The sequence below is a fragment of the Crinia signifera genome, chromosome 7 (genome assembly GCF_055691185.1).
Source record: "Crinia signifera chromosome 7, ASM5569118v1, whole genome shotgun sequence".
In the NCBI taxonomy this organism is placed as follows: Eukaryota; Metazoa; Chordata; class Amphibia; order Anura; family Myobatrachidae; genus Crinia; species Crinia signifera.
The window spans coordinates 63,101,237-63,119,954 of NC_139223.1; the positions used below are offsets into that span (position 1 = coordinate 63,101,237).

General features: G+C 42.2%; 1 protein-coding gene across 1 annotated transcript in view; it reads right to left on the reverse strand.

The window, feature by feature from the left end:
- Positions 1-18,718, reverse strand: part of GPR139 (G protein-coupled receptor 139) — a 130,934-nt gene that overhangs the window by 48,657 nt on the left and 63,559 nt on the right. The gene's annotated exons all lie outside the window — the stretch shown is intronic.

Sequence of the window (18,718 nt, forward strand, 5' to 3'; positions counted from 1 at the left end):
GTGATCTCCTCCTCAATGCACAGCTTTCAGGTGCAGGGAGGAGGAAACAGAGCACCCACAAAGCGGGTAAGGGTTCAGGGAGGGAGAGGGGGCCCACTGCATATCGCTGGCCACCGCTTTTGTGTTAATAATTCTGGTTGGTTTGGTTGGACCGCCGTGCGCACGGACCGTCCGACCATATCCCGCATTCTTTCGGAGAGCGTGAGTCCACCCACAGAACATCCGCACACTGACAGTGTGAAAAGCCGACATTGGGGAGTGGCATGCATATGAGCGTACGCTGCCGTGCACGGACAGTTCTTAACCTTAGCGATCGGAGTGCGCTGCTCCGATCATAAGCGGCAGCGTACTGCCTAGCACGGTAGCGTACGCGTCACTTGTATGGACCAGCAATTAATCGGATAATTGTTAAATTGCTATAGGGCAACTTCAAAGGGAATTTCATTTGAAGTTGCCTTCTAACAATTTTCCAATTATCCTAAGTGTGATGTTGTCCTAACATAACAGGCACACTTGCATTAAGGGTGTAGATTTAAAAGAGACCTAATTCCACATATTCCTACATGTGTCTTTGGACAAATAAACAATACAAATAATCCTACCTTGTAATGGGGACAAGTGTAGAAAGTGAACCTTCCAAAGTATTTCAGGGCTGTGTATGGCTTGCAGGTACTCAAATGAGCTATTTAACTAAATAGGCTGCAGCATTGGTTAATATTGCGCTCAGCTTTATGTCATTTAGGTGTGTTTTGCATTAATTAGCAGACCGATTGCGGGCGTGCGTACTCAGGCAAGTGGTCTAAGAGTGGAATGGAGCACTCTTTGGCGTCCGACTGTTTTGGCCCAGAAAAGTCCTGACCAGTCTCCGAGCTACACGGATGCACCACACTGTTTAATTAAACCCCCCGTGTACACCCAGGTATAGGCATAGTTTTGCCCTCATTTCTGGCCTCCCATAAAAACGCCCACATTAAGCCCACTTTGTCCGTCTGTGAGCGGACAGGACTTTTTGATCAGCGAGGTCCGTTCGCGACCGGTGTGCTGTCGTCGCACATGCGCATTGCGAACGGTACGCATGCGCAGAAACAAAAAACAGCATTCCGTCCCAACACGGACAGAACCGATCCAAACAGAATAACCCCCACAATGCCCCAGTCAGCCAGATATGCTCTGGTGTCCTGGTCCTGCTTCTCCTCATCTTGCTGGAAGATAAAACATCATGACTTCTCATCCCCAGTGTCAGGTGTGTGGTTACATCACCGCAGCAGGTAAATAAGCGAGGATGAGGTTATCAGCTAACAGGTGCCTGCCCGGTACTGATTGGTCAATTTATATTTTGGGGCTGATTAAATCCCTTTAATCCATAAATATCTATATATTCATCTTCCTTTGCTTAAAACATTAATTATCTCGTTTTAGATCATTCAGGATGTGAATAAGTGAATAAACTTCTAAGCTGTCCATATAAAGTGTAATAAGTTATTTGTGTTGGTATGCCTTTATAAACATCATCAATATTTTTGTGCATAAATCACCAGTTTCTGCAGCATAAAGCATGGCTTTAGGTTTTTATGTCCATTACTTTCAGGAACTATGGTTAATGCATCCTGTGAGCACATAAATATGCAGGGCTAGTGAAATCAGGAGGACAGGAGGAAGGTCACCCACTCTATATAACTAGATAGAATGGGCTGTCATGCACTATTTAGAGGAGCAAGATTGCAATGAAGTATCATTATAGCACAAATTCCATCAGTGCTACTTACTGAGCTATGAATGAAACATCCACATTCCCACTGTTAGAAAAGCATGATTTTATCGCATAAATATATAGTCTGCAATTCAGGCTGATGCTCATAGAAGAAATAAGAACACAGTAAATGCAGTAGAAGGCAGGAGATAGATATTTTAATGGAGATTTTCTATATAATGTCTGACATTCCTGTCAGTGAATCACTGTCTGCCTTCAGAAGATACAGTATACATTTATTGGGTGATCTTGGAACACATAGAACACCCTCCTGCAGCTTTTACAAAATGCATTGCTTTCATTTGTGACAACCTTATAGGGTCTTCATCAATAGTCAAAGAATCATAGGATTTGATGGTAGATTTGGCCCATCTAGTCTGCCCCCTTTTTTAATCCATATTGTTACCCTTATTTGGTCCTTATTTCTTTGTTAGGATATCCTTAAGATAAGAGCTGCCTTTTGTGATCCCCACTGATACCTGGGCTTCCTCGTTTCTTACAAGCAAGTCCCTCTGCGCATGCCCATAGCCCATATGGAAGCCCGTATGGAATCAGCGGGGAACACAAAAGGAAGCTCTTATCTTAACCCCTTCCTGACACAGCCAGTTTTTGCGTTCCTGACAGCCATTTTTTTCAAATCTGACATGTATCACTTAAGTGGGTATAACTTTTTTTTGCTTTTACTTATCCCAGTGATTTTGAGATTGTTTTCTCGTGACACATTGTACTTCAAATTAGTGGTAAATTTGGGTCGATACAGTCTGTGTTTTTTTGTGAAAAATACCAAAATGTCGTAAAAAAATGGAAAATTTAGCAATTTGCAAAATGTTAAATTTTCTGCTTGTGAGACAAATAATCATACCACTCAAAATAGTTAATAACTAACATAGACCATATGTCTACTTTATGTTTCCATCATTATTTCAACTTCCTTTTAATTTTTTTGGACACTAGGAGGCTTACAATATGAATAGCAAATTTTCAAATTTTCAAGAAAATTTCAAACACTGATTTTTTTAGGGACCAGTTCAGTTCTGATGTGACTTTGAGGGACTTGTATGTGAGACACCCCCATAAATGATACCATTTCAAAAACTGCACCCCTCACAGTATTCAAAACAGCATTTTGGAAGTTTATTAACCCTTTAGGTGTTTCACAGGAATTAAAACAAAGTGTAGGTGAAATTTCAAAATTTCATTTTTTTTGCAGATTTGCAATTTTAATACATTTTTCTAAGGAACACAGTAGATTTTACTAGAGAAATGTGACTAAAAATTGATTCCCCCAATTCTTTTGTTTTCATAAATATCCTATATGTGGCCCTAGTGTGCACGTTGACCAAACCACAGGCTTCATAATAGAAGGAGCACCTACTTGATTTTGGAGCCTCCTTTTTATGAGATTATTTTTTAGGCACCATGTAGGTTTCTAGGCACCATAAGATGCTAAAAGTTAGGAACCCCCCCACAAGTGACCCCATTTTGCAAACTACACCCTTCAGGGAATTCATTTAGGGGTATAGTGTACATTTCAATCCCCCAGGGGTTTCACCAATTTTGATACAACTGGGCTGTGAAAATGAAAAAATTAAATTTTTCATTTTCACAGCTCAGTTGTATCAAAATTGGTGAAACCCCTGGGGGTTTGAAATGTACACTATACCCCCTGATGAATTCCCTGAAGGGTGTAGTTTGCAAAATGGGGTCACTTGTGGGGGTTTCCACTGTATGGGTGCTTCAGGGGTCATTCAACCAGAATCTGTGCTGCAAAATCCAAATATCACTCCTTCCCTTCTGAGTCCTGAGTACGGCAATGCCTCATATGTGACCAAAAAATACCATTTGGGTGCATGGCAGGACTCAGAAGGGAAGGAGTGATATTTGGTGGTGGAATGAATGGTGGGTGCTATGTCGCATTAGCAAGACCCCCGAAGCACCAATACAGTGGAACCCCCCCACATGTGACCCCATTTTGCTCACCAGCTTTGGGAGGGGGGCTGGCGCTGCGGCTGGTGGGGGGGTGGGAGGGGGTGCTGCCGGGTGGGAGGGGGGGGTGGGAGGGGGGGGGGCTGGCGATCGGTGGTGATCGGTGCTGTACTTAACAGCACCGATCACTGTATATATATATATGTGTGTGTGTATATATATATATATATATATGTGTATATATATATATATATATATACACACATATATATATATATGTGTATATATATATATATACATATATACACATATATATATATATATATATATATATATAGTTCATTTAATCCCATTCACTTAAAAATCATATTCTTCCTCCTGCTGTGCTGCGGCTGGCGGGGGGGTGGGAGGGGGGCTGGCGCTGCTTAGCCGCCGGTAACACAGAAAACGCTGCAATTGGCTGTTCACTTTTAAACAGCCAATCGCAGCGATCGCCGACCGGGGGGGGCACCCCTGCCCCCCCTGGGCGGCGAGGGGGGATGTCTGCTGTCAGGGACAGCAGACATCTCCAAACTGTCACCGCGTCTATAGACGCGGTGACAGTTAGAACTCATGACGTACATTTACGCCATGTGTCGGGAAGTACTTCCCGACCATAACGTAAATGTACGTCAAATGTCGGGAAGGGGTTAAGGATATCCTAACAAAGAAATAAGGATCAAATAAGGGTAACAGTATGGATAAAAAAGGAGGGCGCCAAACACCCTAGCACCGGCCTTGACTGTTAATTATTATATATTTGAGCTGCAAGAGGGATTTTCCTTCCTAAAGTTAATTGCTAGAGGGACCACATTAAGTTCTGTGGGGGTCCCTACCAATATTATTACATTATGCTACACAGTGTTTATATTATACCACGCAACACCCTCCATTATGCCAGACAATGCCAGCAGCAGCAGCAGCAGCGGCTCTTAGCTCTGTGGAGGAGGGGGGCTGAAGCGATGCTAGGCCCCCCTCCACTGCCGCAGCTGCTGCTGGTCCCCGCCGCTGATGCCGGGCACAATCCCTGCCGTGTGACCGGTGCAGGCGCAGTAGCTTCTTCGGTACTGTGCATGCGCTGGCCCCCAGCATCTAGATGCATATTTAGGGTCCCGGGTCCAGCGAATGGACAGTATCGTCCTCGGTATTGAGCATATGCAGAACCTGTTTTTATGGGCTGGAACACCTCCCAATGGGACTGCCTTGGGTAACTGGCAGGTCAGACTTATAATAGGAAATAGGGGCTTAATGCATTTAAAAATGCGGTAAAAACCCAGAAAACAGGGTTTTTAGTACATCCCACCCTACGACTTATATGAGCCCAAAGCAGTCAGTAAGATCTACTTTTTGATAGAAAGGCACAATACTTTTCCATACCTCCAACTGTCCCAATTTTCTGTGACTGTCTTGCGTGGTGGTGGTTGGCGTCCCCCTGCCACTTGCTGCCCTGCTCAGAGACCCAGTGACTCATTGATTAGTGTCACCGCTGGTGGCAGATATTACAGGGGAAGATATAAAGAATAGTTTTGTGGTGCTGCGCTCCGTTAATGAAAATTCTACAGGCTGTTTTAAAATAAATTGTTGTTCTTTATTTGTAAGTAGTAGTACTGGGTATACGGCAATAAACCTTTTCAATACAAACGCCTGACGCTAAGGACAGGAATATTATATTCCTTCAAGGTTTTTACAATTGCTCGTGGTGAATAAACATGCGACACATGCACTATGTACCTGGACCATGTGCGCTAATTTACAAGGCAAGTATATGGTACATTACAAAAAATGTAGATAAAGAACAAAACATAACGATACTGAACAAAGAAAAAAATGAAAAAAAAAAATGAAAAAAATGAAAAATGAAAAAAATGCAGAAAAAATCAACACAAGCGTGTCGTCAGTTATCTGTCCAATAGATTGGACGGTGTGTGTACAGTTGTCGCAATATTGTGCGATAATTGCAGTAAATTTAGGGTTCCTTGGTGAGAAAAAAATGTGTTCAAACTTAGTCTGTGCTTTAGAACAATGTCGAGCGGCGTCCCGCTAATTGTACTCCTCCTGTCAGTTAATTACCGGTTATTGTTGGTACCTGTAGGTTGGTGTTCGTGTTCGGTCGCGGTTTTTCTCGTTGGGAGGTGGCTTGGGATCACAGGGTCCTGGACTTGGGTGCTGCGCCCGTCTGCTACGTCGCACCGGCAGGTCCGTGCGTTACACGGCTGACCGGGCTGTAGTGAGGCAGACGCTACTCCCTGTCTGGAGATGGAGCGGCTCACCGTTTCTGGATGGAGATCCTTCACGGTGACCGCTCGGTCTCCTGTACAAGACTCTGTATGACCAGCCTGGCTCGCCCTCCTCTAGATACTCACCACTGCCGGTACACTTGGTTTCCTTCAGTCTCGCTCAGGTCTCCGCTGCGTGGCGGTGTGTGCACCCACCGGCCGCTTCGACGTGGGATCCTTCCAGATGTTACTAGCTTGGTTGCTAGCAGGTATAAATATGGTAGTAGTGTGTACCCTCCAACGCGTTTCGGCTTCTGCCTTCTTCTAGGGAGATTGAGTTTTGAATCAGTGGTGTTCTTTAAATGTCCCTCCATTTCTCTCATCATGTCCCTGGTTGGTTCATATTTCTGAGTCTCTAATTGGTCTAGGTCCCGGACTGGTTCCTGATTGGTCTATGGCCTGCACATGTCCTTTGTTTACTTTCGTCTAGGTCCTGGACTGGTTCCTGATTGGTCTATGTCCTACACATGTCCTTTGTTTACTTTCGTCTAGGTCCTGGACTGGTTCCTGATTGGTCTATGTCCTGCACATGTCCTTTGTTTACTTTCGTCTAGGTCCTGGACTGGTTCCTGATTGGTCTATGTCCTGCACATGTCCTTTGTTTACTTTCTGTCTTGATTCTATAGTAGTTACAAATAATGTTGATGTTTATACACAATTATACGATATTTCCTATCTGTTGCTGGTTCTGCTCCCGGGTTAAGTGTGTGATAAACTATTTTAGTTTGTTTGTTTCTTTTATCAAAGAAATACCATTATTATTTGTTAGGACAGTAGTTTCTATATTTAGTGTTTGTAGGGTATGGTTGGTATTGGGCAAGTGGTAATTAAGGTAATAATTATTTTGATGATTTAAACGGGTGTTTATTTGTCCTTACTAATAGTTTTTTGGTTTATTTGTTGCTTATTTATTTGTTTATCTTGTGGTTTGGGTGCGATGATAAAAGTGGTTTTTAACAGATATCTGTCCCTATTTCTTCCCAACTATGGCTTTCACTTCGTTATCTACGTTGAGTCCCCGTGGTTTCAGTGTTTTTAATTCGTACATGTACCTGAGTTCAAGTTTGTTTATTTTCTGTGTGAAGTCTCCTCCCCTCCAGTTGTTTTTGACCTCTTCTATTCCGATAAATCTAAGTGTACTCGGATTGCCATTGTGGTGGTCATGGAAATGTTTTGATAGGTTTTGTTCCTCGTTTTTTTTGTTGATATTTCGGATGTGTTCATTAATTCTTGTTTTTAGGGGTCTTCCTACATTTTGCTTATTGCATCCACATTCTAGCAGGTAGATCACTCCTTTACTGTTACAGGTGATTCTGTTTTTTATTTTATAAGTTTCTTGGGTCGATGTGGATTTAAATGTTTTTATTGGTTGGGTGGTCTTTTGTTTTTGGTTTTTGCAGCCTATGCATGTTCCACAATAGTAGAAGCCTGTATTGGATTCACTTTTATTAATGGTTGACTGGATTTGTTGCTTTGGGGGGATGTGGTTTTTTATCAATTTTTGTTTAATGTCAGGGGCTTTTCTGTATCTTATTCTAGGTTTTTCTGGGAAAATGTCTGCAAGTGTTTCATCTTGTAATAATAACGGCCAGTGTTTTTTTAGGATATATTGTAATTGTTTTGATTCCTTCGAGTATTGGGTGATGAATAGTACCTCTTCGCTTATTTTGTTGTTTTTCTCTTTGTATCTCAGGAGGTCCTTTCTCTCTATTCTCTCTACTTCTTTGCATGCAGTTTCTAGCTCAGTGGGTTTGTAGTCCTTTTCTATGAATTGTGATATCATGTCAGTACTTTGTTTTATGTAGTCTGTGTTTTTAGAGCAATTGCGTTTTAATCTGATAAACTGGCTTTTTGGGATGGATTTTAACCAGTTGGGATGATGCCAACTGGTAGATAGTATAAAACTATTGACATCAACTGATTTTTTGTATGTGTTTGTATGAATTGTGCCATCTTCAATGAAGATCCTGAGATCCAGGAATTCTACTTCTCGTTTACTGTATTTGTTTGTGAATATCAGGTTATTGTTGTTTTTGTTCAGGTATTCTAGGAAGTTTTGTAATGATTTCTCGTCCCCTCTCCAGATAAATAGTATGTCGTCTATGAAGCGTTTCCAGAGCACGAGATTTGACACTGGGCCCCCCTCTGTCCATATGTACTTGTCCTCCCACCAACTCATGAACAGGTTAGCGTACCCAGGGGCAAATCTCGTGCCCATCGCAGTCCCTGTTGTCTGAATGTAGTACTGTTCCTCAAACCACACATAGTTGTGTTTCAGAATGAATGTGATACTGTCTATAATGAATTTGGTTTGCTCGGGTAAGATGTTGGAGTCTTTGTCTAGGTGATATTTTATGCTGTCTGTGCCTTGTTTGTGATCTATTATGCTGTACAGTGAGGTGACATCAGATGTGACTAACCAGAACTCCTCTTCCCATGTTTGGTTTTGAAGGTGGTTGAGTATGTGTGTCGTGTCTCGTATGTATGATTGTTGTTGTTGTACATATGGTTGTAGGAATGTGTCAATGTAGTGTGAAAGATTTGATGTTAGAGAATTTATTCCGGATATGATTGGTCTGCCAGGTGGTTTGGTGGGGTTTTTGTGAACCTTGGGTAAGTAGTAGAATACTGGTATGACTGGGTTTTGGATCTGGATAAATTTGTGCTCTTGTGGGTTTATGATGCCTGTCTCGCTCCCTGTTCTCAGATGTTGTTCTAGTTCTGTTTTGAATTTGGATGTGGGGTCATTTTTGAGTTTTATGTATGTTTTGTCATCGTTTAGGATCCGATGTGCTTCCTCTAGGTAGTCTTGTCTATTGAGGATGACTATCCCCCCGCCCTTGTCTGCTGGCTTTACAATTAGTTGTTTATTGTTCTGTAGATCTCTCAATGCCCTCTCTTCCTTGTTTGTAATGTTGCTATTCGATTTCTTATGTGTGATGCCTTCAATGTCATGTTCCACCATTTTTATGAAGGCATCTATCTGTGGTCCCTTCAGGTGACTGGGATAAAAATGGGATGCTGGTTTTAATTCCGTATGTTTGTATTTGGACAGTTCATTATCATTTCTGACTGCTGCTGGTATTACGTTGCTGAAGTATTTTTTAAGTGTGAGTTTTCTAGCAAAGTTGTGTAGGTCTAAGTATGTTTGGAATTTGTCAATTTTGTTAGTGGGGGCGAATTTTAGGCCCTTGTCTAAAATTTGCATGTGGTCATTAGTTAATTCTTGATTGCTTAGATTGAATACCCCTTTTCCTATCTTGCTATTTTCTTGATTTTTCTTGTTGTCTTTCTTGGTCTCTCCTCCCCTGCACCCTCTTCTTGTCTTTTTATATTGGTTTTTGTTTTCTTTTTTGTTGCTGTGGGTATTGATTTTGATTTGGTGAGTCTGGTGTGTCGTATGTCTAAAAAAAGAGTGGTTGGTTCTGGGGTGGCACATGTTGCTGTATCTCCTACCTCTGGTGTGGTGTTTTGTGTGTTTTGATTACTAATCACACTATTGTCCCCTAAGAGGCTGTTTTCCCACCCTTTCCTTAGTGACAGTCTGGCTATGTTTTCGTAGTTCAATTCCTCTTCTGAGGTGTCTTCTTCAATTTCATGGACAGAAAAAGAAGTGTCATATATAGTTGAGTTCAAACTTTCTTGTATGGTGTTACTCACTGTGTCGGCAATAATTGGTTTTGTGTGTATTTTTGTCATATACTGTTGATATGTCAAATTAAGTCGTTTGTATACTGGACTGCGGACTGTTTTGTTTGGTTGGTGGTTCTGTGCCGTGTTTTTCAGTTTAGATTTATAGTTTTTTGATTTTTGTGGTTTTAATCCAAATTTATCTCTAAGGATTTTTTTCTTTTTGGTCTCAATAAGTTCTTGTTCTCTTTTTAGTAGTCTTTCTTTCGTGAGATTTGATAATGTGATGAATTCTGTCTCCTCTTTGAATGGTGTGAGTTCTTTGTCTAATTTGTCTATCTCTTTTTCAATGTTATCTAGTTTGGTCTTATTGTTGTCAATAATTAGTTTCATTAACTCTAGTGAACATTCTTTCAATATGGTATTCCATCTGTCCATAAATTGTATGTCGTTAAGGTCATGGGTTGGTTTTTTCTTAAATTGTAATCCTTTTGGTATGATATTATTCTGTTCATAGAGTTTTAGTGTTTGAGTCTCCCACCATAGTCTTGTCTCTTTTGAAATTAATTTTTCTAGGTTGAGGAATGTGTCACAAAAGGTGTTCAAGCTGGGTGGTGGGTGATCCCCTAGTAGGGGGAGAAAGGCTTCATTTGCTCGTTCTAACCTGTTTGTTCTAATGTCGGTCAATCCCATATATAGATTCTTGCTGCTGGTAAGCAGTCTTAGTACAATATAGAAAACGAGGGGTTTGTACCTGCGCACTGAATCTATCTTTTTGATATTCTTAAACTAGCAGCTGCACCTAAACGGGTGACTAATCCCGTTTAAGAAATGGGCAAGATATAAAGAATAGTTTTGTGGTGCTGCGCTCCGTTAATTAAAATTCTACAGGCTGTTTTAAAATAAATTGTTGTTCTTTATTTGTAAGTAGTAGTACTGGATATACGGCAATAAACCTTTTCAATACAAACGCCTGACGCTAAGGACAGGAATATTATATTCCTTCAAGGTTTTTACAATTGCTCGTGGTGAATAAACATGCGACACATGCACTATGTACCTGGACCATGTGCGCTAATTTACAAGGCAAGTATATGGTACATTACAAAAAATGTAGATAAAGAACAAAACATAACGATACTGAACAAAGAAAAAAATAAAAAAAAAAAATGAAAAAAATGAAAAATTAAAAAATGCAGAAAAAAATCAACACAAGCGTGTCGTCAGTTATCTGTCCAATAGATTGGACGGTGTGTGTACAGTTGTCGCAATATTGTGCGATAATTGCAGTAAATTTAGGGTTCCTTGGTGAGAAAAAAATGTGTTCAAACTTAGTCTGTGCTTTAGAACAATGTCGAGCGGCGTCCCGCTAATTGTACTCCTCCTGTCAGTTAATTACCGGTTATTGTTGGTACCTGTAGGTTGGTGTTCGTGTTCGGTCGCGTTTTTTCTCGTTGGGAGGTGGCTTGGGATCACAGGGTCCTGGACTTGGGTGCTGCGCCCGTCTGCTACGTCGCACCGGCAGGTCCGTGCGTTACACGGCTGACCGGGCTGTAGTGAGGCAGACTCTACTCCCTGTCTGGAGATGGAGCGGCTCACCGTTTCTGGATGGAGATCCTTCACGGTGACCGCTCGGTCTCCTGTACAAGACTCTGTATGACCAGCCTGGCTCGCCCTCCTCTAGATACTCACCACTGCCGGTACACTTGGTTTCCTTCAGTCTCGCTCAGGTCTCCGCTGCGTGGCGGTGTGTGCACCCACCGGCCGCTTCGACGTGGGATCCTTCCAGATGTTACTAGCTTGGTTGCTAGCAGGTATAAATATGGTAGTAGTGTGTACCCTCCAACGCGTTTCGGCTTCTGCCTTCTTCTAGGGAGATTGAGTTTTGAATCAGTGGTGTTCTTTAAATGTCCCTCCATTTCTCTCATCATGTCCCTGGTTGGTTCATATTTCTGAGTCTCTAATTGGTCTAGGTCCTGGACTGGTTCCTGATTGGTCTATGGCCTGCACATGTCCTTTGTTTACTTTCGTCTAGGTCCTGGACTGGTTCCTGATTGGTCTATGTCCTGCACATGTCCTTTGTTTACTTTCGTCTAGGTCCTGGACTGGTTCCTGATTGGTCTATGTATATTACAGGGGAAGTGTGAGTGTGAGTGTGTGTGAGATGTGTGAGATGTGTGTGTGGGCCTTAGGGCAAATCTGCCACATTTTTTTTGTCCTTTGAGAAGTCACAAATGTTTTTGCTCTCTGCATTCAGTATGATTGTGTCCAGTGAGCTTCTACGCATGGGCGTTTCTATAAGGGGTGCGGTGTGCATGGTGCGATGGACCCACATCGCACACACTGCACTCTAACATTATACTCACCCCTCCGGATGACAGGGTCTACTTGCCATCAGAGAGGAGGGGGCTCGCAGCGGAGGTTGCACGCGGCTGCTTTCCTCTCTTAAAACGCCCATACATATTGTAACCAAGGGAAATAACAATAAGTATCTGTGACAAGCACAGGAAGAAGTTGATTAAACAAAACAAGGCATTTGATAAAATTTCCCCCTGTATGTATAAGCCTATGCATTAACAGTAATGATAAGCAAACTGATTTCTCTCTTTAATGCTGCACTAGCAATAAGTATGACAAAGAATAGGGATCATGGAAGGAATGGTCCTGCTTAGGGACCACAGACCTTCCAAGCTGCTTCTCAGTAATGCTAGGTGACAATAGTTCTGCCAGTCGTAACATAATGCCCAACACTGCAATGCAATTACGTTGCTGGGAATCTGACACAGGTGGCTGAACTCAATATGCAGTCAGAATGATAGGGCCTTGAACGAGAACAACAAGAAACAGTTCAGTAGTTTTACATGCAGGCTTTCAGTACATAGACAGGAAGGACAACAGATATATTGTAAGAGATACCAAAACTATCTGTAAATTGTTTCTCCAGCTTCTTTTTATGAATATTGAAAATGTTTCGATATTATCCATTGATTAAATCATACCTCCCAACTTGTGGCCTCTCCGAAATGGGACAGCTGCACGCGCGCCAGAAAAGAGGGCGCCCCCATTTTCCATCCCTCAGCAGCACTGTATATATGCAGTGCATGTCGTTACTGTTGCGGGGGGTGGCCAGGATCTTTGTCCATGGACTGAGTTTTTATGGCCTTTTTGTAGCTGCTGCTGCTGCCTCGTGCGACCCAATTAGTCACACAACCGGCCAATGGTGTTGCAGATGATCCAATACTGCATCCAGAGGCGTAACTAGTACATTATGGGCCCCATAGCAAAATTTTGAAAGGGCCCCCCCACCATTGTTACTGCAATGCCTTTTGGGCGGGTCAATTTAATTCAGCACATTATGAATAGCACCAGGAGGGAGCTCCCATGGCTAGTCAAATCAGCGTGCTGTTATATCAGAGAATGCCGGTACTCAAGGAGGTACTGGCATTCTCTGACTAATGTGCCCTGCCGCAATGCTGTTTACACCGCACTAGGGCACAAAGCAGCATTGGTGAGATAGTTTTGTCCTATTTATGCTCACATCTCTCCTGGCATGCAAGCAGAAATCCTCAAGTTAAAATCTTAACATCCCCTTGATTTGAATAGCCACAAGGAGCTTTCTGATGGTGCTGTGAGAGACAATGATGGAGAGAGAGAGAGAGAAGAGGGAGTGTCAGAGAAAGGGAGAGACATGGACTGAAAGAGGTTCTCAGGGAGAGACAATGAGGGAGAGAGGGTGCCAGGGAGAGAAAGGGAAGAGAGAGTGAGAGAGGGTGCCAAGGAGAGAAAGAAGTAGAGACAGGTAGTGAGAGAGGGTGCCATGTAGAGAAAGGGGTAGAGACAGAGTGACAGATGCTGCCAGGGAGAGAAAGGGGGAGAGATAGAGAGCCAGGGAGTGAGAGAGGGTGCCAAGGAGAGAGAGAGAGGGGGAGGAGAGGTTGTCAGGGAGAGACAGAGAGTGTCAGGAGGGGGGTAGAAGATTAGAGGAGGAGGGTGTACTGTGTACAGGGGCGTTAAGGATGAGGGGGGTAGAGGATGAGGGGGGAAGGGGAGTAAAGGATGAGGGAGGGTAAAGGACATGGGGGGTAGAGGTTGAGAGTGTGAGCAGAGGAGTAGAGGATGGCAGGAGGGGTAGAGGTCGGATGAGAGGGGGTTGATAGAGTACAGGGAGTGGGTGGTAGGGGACAAGGAGGCTCTGTCCACAGTCACAATTGCAGCCAGACATGTATCTCCAGGTACCGGGTCTTCAGCTCCTGATCCCCGGACCAGCAGCACAAAACTGCTTGTCCCCAGCATCACAGGGCTTCCATCTCTGGCGCTGGGTCTTCAGCTCTGTTTCCCGGCAGCTCAAACCTCCCTCTCCCCGGCATCGCAGCCCCTGAGGGATCCCTTTCACTGGCGCCGTATCTTTAGCTCCTGATCCCCGGCGCAAGCGGCATAAAACTGCTTCCCCCTGCATTGCAGGGCTGGCTGAGGGCTCCTTCTCCTGCCGGGGCTCCAGCTCCGGATCCCTGGCAGCACTTATCTCCCTGTCCCTGGCGCATCACGTGACTCACATCTTCTGCACCTCATCTTATGATTTCGATCCCCGGCGCTGATAAGAGGCACTGCAAGCACTGACAGGGGCACAAGACAGTGTCCCAGTGGGCCCCAGTGTGCCCCAACTATTTAAAAAAATATGTAACAAAAATAAAAACAATATATAAAGGGTGCAGGGGATTGCCTGCTGGGATCTCAGGCCCCCCCAGTGGCCGGGCCCCATAGCAGTTGCATCCCCTGCACCGTCGGTAGCTACGCCACTGACTGCATCCTAGGACGCAGCTCAGATCAGTACTGCATGCAGAAGGTGTGACACTCCCTGCAGCATTACCATATTTGTGCTATTGCTGCTGCTTCCGTGTAAGCAGCGGTGATAGCAACTCCAACCACAACTGAATCTGAATACATTTGGATGGTCGAAAATGTTTGACAATGATCACTGTGATGTGGCAATGTTCACTGTGATTATGACCATATTCTACCTTATAATAAACCAAATTTTTACGCATTTACTAGCCAATGATAATGAATGGTGAACCTTATGCTGGAATGACAAATACTGAAATATTAAAAAAAGTTATAACACATGTTTATCCTTAAATAAATAGTTACATAATTTGTGAGGTTGAAAACAGACCATTGAGTCACACCTATTATTATAAACAAGCCAAAAAACTTTCAAATTGATGGCTTCTGTGATTTACTTTCACTTTGAGCTGTGACAGTTTTTACTTTCAATTTAAGCAGTGACAGTTTTTAACCCACAAACTCCCCACCCCCAGTCCCTATCTGCTCCTACCAGCAATCTCTGTTTTCACAGCTCCCTCTGTCCATATCCAACAAGTTTGAAACAGATAAATGTCCCTGCAAATATTGATTACACTTTCTGTTATGACATCTTTTAGCACACAAAGGAGTAATTTGGTCCATTAAGTGGCCTTTAGTGGTCAGTAGTGGTACTTCACCTCATAGAGGTAAGGAGTAGTTAGCCTTTTACATATATAGTTTATATTATACGAGGCTGGATATATGCTTCCATGGCTATAAGTTTTTTTGGTACTTGTTTCCTAGCAGGGCGACAACGATAAAAATTGTATCCATCGGGTCCTAAAAAATTGCGTTGATCACATCGCATGCAACCACATCGCATGCGATGTGATTGAGGCGATCAACGCGATTTTTACATTGTAACCAAAGTAAAATGGTCCCTGAGTCCCGATTTTACATTGGCCCCAATGTTAAATGCTCCCCAGACCCCAATTTTCATTGTATCTCCACCCTGATGGGTCAAATGCCCCCCCCCCCCCCATTGTTAACGCCACCCCACGATGAACGCCAACCCGAAGGGACGGGGATTACTTAAAATGTATTCCGCGTCCCCTCGCGGGGCTCGCTGCGCTCAACACGCTTCGGGCTCGGTGGCTCGCTACACTCGCCACACTATATAAAATCAACTCCATGCCCACTTGGATAGTGGGGATATGAACAGGACCATTTAACATTAAATCCTATGGGAAAATCGCGTCGATCGCATCGCTTCGCATACGATTTGGTTGAATGCGATGCGATTTTTCCGACCCGATCATAACATCGGGCGCCCAGTTATTACACAAGTACCAACGTGAACAGGATGGTGCCCTGGCTGGGGGTGCAATATCCAAGAAGGAATTTCTATTTTTACACAATCAGTTTCCGGTCACTCCCACATACTACCACCTACCAAAAATTCATAAATCCATCACCTCACCCCCAGGGCGTCCCATAATTTCTGGTGTTGGGTCCCTCACATCTAATTTATCAGCATTTGTTGACACGCACTTACAAAAATATGTGGTGTCACTGAGGTCCTATATCAGAGACACCACTCAATTTCTAAATAACATCAGAAATGTAGTCTGGCATCCCGACTACCTATTTTTGACCTGTGATGTCGAATCACTATACAGTAATATCCCACACAAGGGAGGGATTGAATCTCTAGAACATTATTTGACTTTGGATAGTGATCTCAGTGACACCACACATGAATTTCTGATTGATTCGGTACAATTCATTCTTTCTCACAATCACTTCACATTTAATGGTGTTAATTATTTACAGATCCTTGGTACCGCCATGGGCACCAAGTTCGCCCCTAGTTTTGCCAATCTGTATATGGGCCGCTTAGAAGAGGAGTTTATTTGGAGCGGCCCATTTGGGGCGAACTTGATGTACTATGAGCGGTACATCGACGATTTATTTTTTGTTTGGGAAGGTGGCTTTGCTTTAGCACAACAATTTGTTTCTTACCTCAACACCAACCACTTTGGACTCACCTTTACCAGCACTATTAATCACAAAGAGATTACCTTCTTGGATGTTGCACTCTCAGCCGAAGGGAGGTCAATTCGCACATCGACATATAAAAAGGAAGTTGATTGTAACAATTTTTTAAACTATAGAAGCAGCCACCACCGTCCATGGGTCAACAACATCCCAAAAAGTCAATACCTTAGGATCAGGCGGAACTGTTCCAATGATTCTGATTTTATTAGACAGGCAGAGGAATTAACAGTAGCTTTCATCGAATCTGGTTACCCCCCACAACTTCTATGGGAGGCTAAAGAAGAAGCGTTAGCAAGTTCACAAATTTCCATCCTAAATAAAACTAAAAACAAAAATCCTCAAACCAGTTCAGCTTATTCAGAAGACCTTATACCTATTTTTGTTTCCAAATACAATACCCACTCCAGACAACTTAAAAATATCATAAACAAAAATTATAGAATTCTTAAAAGTGATAAATTTTTGGCGGATGCTCTGGATGAACATCCTAGATTGGTTTTCAAAAAGAACTCCTCTCTAAAAAACTGCTTGGCACCTAGTCATTTTTTAACAAACAACCACAAAAATGACTCTGTACATAACAATAAAAATCAAGGATGCTTTAAGTGTATGAGATCAAGGTGCATCACTTGCAAATTTTTAAAAACAGGTAGCCAATTCTCCTCCTCCTCTACTGGTAATTTATATTCAATTAACAACCACATTGATTGTTCTTCGACCTATATCATCTATTTGGTTACATGCATATGCGGAGCACAATATGTGGGACGCACTACCCGCACCCTAAATATTAGATTTCTAGAACATAGAAGAAATATCTTGAAAGGGGTCCAAGCACACAGCCTGTCTCGGCATATTAAATCAAGACATCATGGTAATATAGAGAATTTAAAAGTTCAGGGTATTGAAAAGGTTGATATTACATCCAGGGGAGGTGATAGATTTAACCATCTTTGTAGGAAAGAAGCCTACTGGATTTTCGCATTAAATACACTATATCCAGCAGGCTTGAACGAATCAATCGAGTTAAATAATGTTTAATAGATTGTTATTCTATGGTATCATTTTCTTCCCCCCTGCCATCAAGTCCTTCCTTCCCCTTCATCTGTTTTACTGTTATGTATTTATATATATATTTTTTTCTGTAGTTTTATTTATTTATTTCTTTTGCTGCTATTTTTTTCTGCTGTTATCCTTTCAATATAGGCTTTATCAGTTCCATCATTATAATTAGTACTATAATTCTGGAGTGTAAATGCTGATGATGCCCCTAGTAAAGATAATGTGATTATCTACTTTGTATTCATATGCACATGTAACTAACATACACGTCCCTACTATGGACCAACCCTCTATTGAACATGCATGCTAATTTGTTCAATTCTTATAAAATTTGTCCTGATGGAGATATAATGGATCGAGTTTATCTATATATATGCTATCAATGATACTGATATCCACTGGTAAATATCTAGTCCATATTGTTTTCCTCCTTTCTATCTATGCGTGAGACATTGAACATCCGAATTAAATCAATTTTATCTATCTCTTTCGTGTCATATTTTGAATATGAATGGAGATAGCTAAATTTTAATATAATATATCTCTTACAAAGTTCCTACTAAACGGAATATTTGTTGAACTATACTAAAATAAAACAAAACAATATATAAGACTAATTAATATAAAAAACATAAAAATTAAAGAGGATTTTTGGTGGACTCGAACTCACGCAGCTATGTGTTATCCACAGTGAAAGCTTGACACCTTACCATCTGAGCCATAGCTCCGGTGAACATATTCTAGTAATTAGATCTAATTGTCTCTCCATCATGATCTATATATTCAAGCGATGCCATTCCTATCTTATTTGATTTAATAAAGTTTTCGTATATCTTTATCAGTGTATATTTGTATATGTATTTAAATTAAAATATAATTGTTTATTCATCTGTTTAGTTAAATAAAAATGCTCCTTGTATAAGGATGTTTAACAAATTGCTCCACCGCACCACCTATAATTTCTCATGACTCTGAATGAGTTAAAACACACCTGGACTGTTCTAGCAGGTCTCCTGATTAGTCCTGTCTGATTGGACACCTTGTCTGTTAAATATTGGAGGGCTTATGCACCCAAATTATCCCCTTCTGATGAAACCGCTACCGATTCACAGCGGAGAAACGCGTCAAGGATAACCACAAGGCACAGACTACCCTGCCAGTTCTCTGCCCGGAC